At 41.4% G+C, this 7,141-nt stretch overlaps 1 protein-coding gene across 3 annotated transcripts in view; it reads left to right on the top strand.

Moving 5' to 3' along the window:
- The window catches only part of nck1b (NCK adaptor protein 1b), a 30,843-nt gene that overhangs the window by 21,600 nt on the left and 2,102 nt on the right, over positions 1–7,141 (top strand). The window lies entirely within an intron of this gene.

The following is a 7,141-nucleotide window of genomic DNA, read 5'->3' as shown; positions in this document are numbered from 1 at the left end:
GTGTTGATAAGGCTTCTAAATTAAATTAAATTTGTCTGACAAGGCAGCAGCTCTCATTTACAGCCGTCTCATTCGGCTCAGTACTTCTCTCCTCTCAGTAGGGTTGTTTACAGCACACGCAATTTCCGGTTAGCTTCTTAGCTTAGCCTCCACATACACACACACTTCAGCAGAGGCCACGCCTCCAGCAAGAATCGCTTCTCTATAGCAGCGAGTCCAGACCCTCTGTACGAAGCAAAGTGAAGGACAAGGGTCTGGTTTTTACCAGGCTAGCTAAATCCCTAAAAAAGAAAAAAATATATACTGGTTAAAAAGAAATCATCCGTGTTACATGTTTGTGTTTACTACAAAAGTATAATCATGTCAGGAGTTAGCAGTTATTAGTAGATGCTCACTTTGATCACATTTATGTTTCAATTTAAGGGGAAATGGTATTTAAAAAAAAGTTGAACATTTCATGACTATTGTAAAGAAAAATGTCATATCCTCTTTTAATAACCTTGAAATTACCATAACACAGCTTCAGGACACTTAAGTCTTGATGTTGTGAAGACTAATACTTTGCTAAATATAATTTAAAAATATTTTTCGCTTCCTTAAAACATACTACTGCTCCTGCCTGTATTTCTGCTCCATGCAGAGCTAATAAAGCTACGCTTCTCATGAACTGTTCCGTCGCAGAGATCGATTGCTGCCTGCTTTTGATGTCTCAGCCGACCGAAGTTGAAAGAACTCTGCACGTTTCCTGCAAATCTGTCAACCTTGTTCACTGCTCGATTGAAGTTGTGGTATTGAGAGGCAGCCCCAACCACCAAAACGCCAACGTAGTCTTTGAGTGCTTCGCCTCACCTTTGAGTCACGCTACGTCTGACCGAACATGCTGTCATTACATTTAAAGTGTACGTCTCATCCCAAACCATGTGGCTGAGGGTTGTTGTCCTCTGTTACCTGTCACAAGACGTATTGTTGTCAGGGTATAAGTTGCTATCAACACACAGAGCACTTCCTGTCACCAGGGGAGGAGCATTGCTACACCATAATTTAGGCAACTTGGCTAGAATTGCAACGTAGGATATGATGATAACTTGTTACAGAATAGCTGGCAGACTGTTTTGCGCTGAACTGACGACAAGGAAAAAAATGTCTGTGTCAAAGCAAAGGGGATGTAAAGACATTATCAGACAGTCTGACGCGGGGTGTTGTCGTCCGCAGAGGAAAAGGCCTGGAATGGAGGGAAACCGAGGGGTCGAAAGGGTCCTGGCAGACAATGGACAGCCAGCTAGCGTAGGCAGGCCAGAGTTAAAAAACAAAACTCATTCCTGCCACTGTTAGACCAACAAACTCCTCATGCTGCGGTACATCTTCATAAACAAAAAAGGCACCCTTATCTCAGAGGAGTTTCACATGTGTTCCTCATTGTTTGCAGTGATTTACTCCCATCTGATTTTTGTGTCATTTCCTTCCCCCGCATCCATCTCTAAGGAAATGCGCAGGCAGACGTGACGTTTTACAAGAGCAGCTTCGTACACACGGTATTTGTTCATTTCTGTCGTAAGCTTTTTCCCTGCTTGCAACAGGAAGCTTTGTGGTTTTTAGGAGAAACTTGAAGCGCTACAATGTGTGTATTTGTACAACCCAAAGTTCTTCTAGTTGGCAGCATTTAGGATTGTCAGGTGCAGAAAGTAAGGGTTATTTTTAAAAAAAATTTAAATTCCGTGTTCTGCCCTTATTTATTTTGTTTGTCAAATAGTACTTTCTAGATGTTTATTAGATTAAAAAAAATATTTCCACCACAAAGTATTTTAAAACAAAGAGTAATTTTGTTTTCAGGAGATCAAAACGTCTYGTCGTCCACATAGGGTTTGCTGTTGTAAAGTGACAAATAACTAGCTTCAGCTTTCATGGAGTCCAATTCATGAGTTGTGAACTTATAGTGCTTGACCTGACCTTACCCAGATAACACCCCATCATTTACATGCTTTATCCAAACCTGATACAATCTTTTAGCTTTTTGGACACAAGTTTTCTGCTGATTTATACAGCCTTGGAAAATTCACCAGATTTACATGTTTTTACTCAGGAATAAACAGTCCGAGTCTCAAGGAAGTAAATTATTTGTCACTTTACAACAGCAAACCCTATGTGGACGACGACGTTTTGTCGTGCATCGTGCTCAGGTGACCAGTTACTGTCACCTGAGCACAATGCACCTGTGCCATCTTCTGGAAAACTTGTTTTGTTCTTGTGAACAAGATTCTATCTTTGTCAAACTGCAAAAAGAAGCTCAAACACAGCTCTCCCACACGACCATCAATTAAACTGTCATGATTAACCCCAACAGAATAACAGATGGGCTTTTAGAGAAGCAGTTGTCCTCAGTAAATGCCCTCCTATCTACTCATTTACTTGAAGCTGTACAGGCAAATCTAAATTTCCCATTATTACCTTGCTGCAGATTGAGCATCTAGTCAAATACGTTGGCTCTGCTTTTTAATGCAAAGTGTTCATGTGATCACAGCCAAACGCGGCATTTGAAAACCCCTGACCTGTATACTGATAAGCGTTTTGCCTACCAAGGGAGATAAAATATAAACTTTATCTCTTTGTTCTGATTTGAAGCTAAAATATGATTTTCTTTTATCAGAAATAACCACTAACCTTTGTTTTTAAATGCTAAAGTTATTTCTAACTGGGCCAAGAATCACCATGAAGCGGTGCACCTGCGTGATTAGTGTTTCATACATGTTGTACTTTATATATGTTGATCAACAATCTGCCATGCTTGCACATTTTAAACCACTAAAGGAGGATGTTATGTTTCTGCTTTTGTGTTCTTGGAAGCTTTTGCAAAGTTAAATGTTTATTTTTCTTCAATGTCTCTGTTGTTTTGAGTCACACTTTAGCAAAGATGTCTAACTAGCATGTGCACAATCCCAAACCTCCGCCTACAGACATCAGCTCTTAACACCCTGTCTAAAGTCTGTAGTTATGCACAGTGGTGTGACTAATAACAGAGTCTACCTGGAAGCAATTTGATGTTGGACTCTCGGCTCTACTGTGAAATTTGTCTGCTCTCCTTGAGTCAGAGGCACCTTTCAGTAACAGTCTATCTGTGGTGAAGCATGCCTATGTTCCCCACTCAGATAACAAACACATCCACCATCCTCCCAGCGCTGTCCTGGTGACTCCACCCTGCCTCGCTGTATAATTTCACCCAGCTGTCTTTTGACTGTGCAAGCAATAGCCTTGCAAACATATTTAGAAATGGGGTCTCAGTTTTAATCTGTTCTGCCTGGTTACTGTTGGTTTTGTTTATTTTTTACATCATCAATTGGACCAAACACTGTAACAAATACAATACGGTAATATCCAGACAGCCCAGATGGAACATTAAAGCTGCTTTTAAGTCACCTGAAAAGTTGAAAACAAGTGATGACCTTAGCACTTCATTTTCCTGCTTGCTACACACTTTCTACAACTCTTAGCATGCCAGTCTGCTGAGGGGAAATTTTTTGTCCAGTTTAACTTAGACCACACGAGTTTGGCATCAAGGCCACCACCCAGAACAAAATCTGGGTAATTTCCTTTCGAGTTTGGAGATTGTGTCAGGCAGAATTGTAAAGTAACTAAGTACAAATACTTTGTTACTGTACTTAAGTAGAATTTTTGGGTATCTGTACTTTACTTGAGTAAATATTTTTCAGCCTACTTTTTACTTCTTCTACTTACATTTTCACACAATTCTGTACTTTCTACTCCTTACATTTTTAAAAAAGGCAAGAAGTAGAAAGTTGTTACTTTTATTTCTTTTTTACTTGTTTTCTTTCCAGCTTGTTACTGTAAAAAATAAATACTATCCATATAAATTGTTCCTCCTAGATAAAGTGAATTTAATTATGGTTGAAAGGGAAGTGTAAATATATACAATTCTGATACTGTATTAGTTTGTACACAAACAAATCATGTCACACTCCAGCAGGACATAATCATTCAAATAAAAGGACTGTACAGAAGAAGTATTTATATTTCATGAATTATATTATTGCATTTAGCCGCAACCCTCGAACAGATTTTCATTTTGGGGAAAATGTTTGGGCCTCCTTGATTTATGTTTATAAACTGAAACAGCTAGACTAGTGCATCCTAAATTTAACATAAATTAATTATTTTAAAACAATATAGTCATTTGTACCTTTTTTGGGGAGGTCACCTTTTAATAAATGTCATTACAGAAAATCTAACTGCTCATTTTAAATCAATACTTTTACTTTTAATAAGTACAAAAAATATCAGATACTTTAAGACTTTTACTCAAGTAATATTCCTAAAGGAGACTTTAACTTTTACCAAAGTATTTTTTTTTTGGTAAGATACTTGTACTTTTACTCAAGTATCACTTTGTGGTACTTTATACAACACTGGTGTCAGGTTTGAAAGCTCCCATGAGTGTCCAAATGTTGGCTGGGTAGAGATGAAAATAATTCCCATTTGCGAATCAATTTATAGAATTGTTTGTGATTGACTAGCTATTTCTTGGAAATGCAGTGAATGGCTATGATCAACCAAATGGAGTTTTTCAATGGCCAAACCTGATATCAAATTTTAGTTCTCAAAGCAAACCTATCACTGATTTTTAAAGTTGGCTTGTGTGGATTTGGTCCCAAAATACAGGTTTAATATTCATACACATTGGAATGTACTACATTTTGGAAAAATGGCGGCTTAAGAATTTTTATGTCAATAGTAAAACTAGCACAAGGCTAAAACCAGTTGATTAAACAGTATTGATGCTAAGTGGTTTTTCTTAGACACCCTGCTGTTTGTATCTGCAATCCTTCTGCCTACACAAGCCACTATTGATGATGTCTTTGAGACAATGACTGGCTTGAAACTACAGTCTAAACCAATTTAAAGTAGTAAAGCATAGATTACTGGTTTTGAGCTGGAAAAAAAGTATTTCTACATCTTTGTAGTAGACAGACATTGACACATGTATGGTCAAGTTATTATTATTTTTACTGTAATGTTTGGTGTGGTCTGTTGTAGTTGATGTGATTTTATTGTACTTTTTTTTTTTAAATAGCAAAAATCTTCACAATGAGTTGGCCGGCCTTCTGATCCATTAAGCTGTTAGTCTTTTTATATCCCATGGTTTGACAAAATCCTGAAAGAAGTTTTCAGTCATCTGCACATTATTCTGGAGTCAAATGGTCAACTTGGTGGGGTGCTTGAGGGCATTGAGATTTAGAAGCTAAGTGGGAGTTCAGATTTTGTACAGAGTCGGTGAAAAGAATGAACACTGTAATGCTTTGGCAGAAACCTAATGGAGTCTGAACTCAAGCTGCCGTGCAGACACGGCCTCAGGTGTCCGAGCAGTCAGGGTGATTAGTGCAATGTGATTAGCAACAATGAAATGCTACTAAACCTTTTGTCCCAAACAGTACAAGGCAAGTATAGTTGGTAACTGTTTACACTGTAAGGTCAAAGTACACAAAGCAAACCATTCAATATTCTGTTTAGTTTCCACTGGATTTGTAGGCGTATGTCAAAACAAGATTTCATCTCACATGGTTTTTAATCCCAACACACCATCGCTACCTAGGTTTAATCCTCAACAATGTATTGTGATTTAGAGTGTGGGGATTTCAATAACAGTGATGTGGGAAAAGGATGATATTTACTACCTTTATTGTTACAGCTACTTTGGCATAACTTTGAATACTTTTCTTTTGTTTAGCTAGTTCAGTAGAAAACGGAACTGAATATTAGTTCATCATTCCTTTTTTTGTAAAAGAAGAAGAAAAAGGAGAAATGTAATGGGGAAGATTGAAAGAGAGATTAGAGAAGATATATGAAATATAAACCAAGAAAACACAAGACAACACACCCGGCATCTGTCTGCACACCTGTAAAAATGGAGAAAACAAAAACACAGCAACAAATAACATGTGTATATCATAATAATAATTATAACTTTACTGAAATACACACACACACACACACACACACACCCCTTCAATGACCGTCAGAAACCCCAGAATCTGAACACAAGTTTGTGTGCGGTTGTGAGCATGCATGTATATATAAGATTTTTCCAATGGAACATTTAACAGTGACTGTGGAGACCCCAAGACCCGACCCCCAAGACCCGAAGCAGACATAAGGGAGACCAGCGCCAAAGACCTCGAGAGGGACCCCAAGCGCGGAGCCCCCAGGGGCACCAGTGCAGGAAGAACCGCACACCCGTCCACTCAAAGCGGACCATCGGAGAGAACCAGGAAAACCCCCCCAGCGACCCACGGAGTAATCCCCTGGGGCCATCAGTGATGAGCTCAAAGGACCCGCCGGCACTCGCCGCACCGGAGCAGATCCGGGTATGGACATAGAGGCCTGGGCCTCCAGGGCGCACCACCCCCAGGCCAAGGCCCGATAGGGCCAGAGGTTCCAAGACCCACCAGGCAGTCACCAGACTGAGCTGGCACATGCCCAAGCGCCCACCCCCAGACACCGGGAGCCACCATTGCACTGGTGGGCAAAAGCACAGCCCACCAGAGGGCAGAGTGGCAGGGGGACGAAGCCCACCACCAGCAGTGGGCCCCCAGGTGAACCAGAGGAGGGGGCAGGCCAAGTCTCAGCCTGACAAATGTCCAATCATACACAGGCACAATCCCACCCTCATCCTCACACACACTCATTCAAAGACACACAAGATGGATGCAATACTCCAATCATACTCCCCATACATACTMTATACCTCCCAGGTCCAGGACATGCACCCGCCCCCAACAGAGGGCAGCCCACATCCAAACCCAGGAGGTAGACCCATTCATTCTGGGGTGGAGAGGAGCAGACAGCCAAGGCCCAACCCAGACCGCAGCATGCCGACCGGTCAGCCCCCACCCGCTGCAATGAAGCCACCTCCCAACCACCCCAAAACACACTCCAGTGGCCAAGCGAGCACCCCCAGCCGATCATCCACTGACCTCCGGCAGCCACCCCGACCAGTGGGCCAACCACAGCAACCAGGAGCCATACTCCATCCCCGGCACCCCCCAGGCCCCGAGCCCACCTCTGCCCCTCCTCCGGACCCCATCCCCAAATGGGGAACGGGGGAGTGAAAAAAAGACCCCCCCCCCCCCCC

The sequence above is a fragment of the Austrofundulus limnaeus genome, unplaced genomic scaffold (assembly GCF_001266775.1).
Source record: "Austrofundulus limnaeus strain Quisiro unplaced genomic scaffold, Austrofundulus_limnaeus-1.0 Scaffold12, whole genome shotgun sequence".
Taxonomy (NCBI): Eukaryota; Metazoa; Chordata; class Actinopteri; order Cyprinodontiformes; family Rivulidae; genus Austrofundulus; species Austrofundulus limnaeus.
This window is presented reverse-complemented; position numbering and strand designations above follow the sequence as displayed.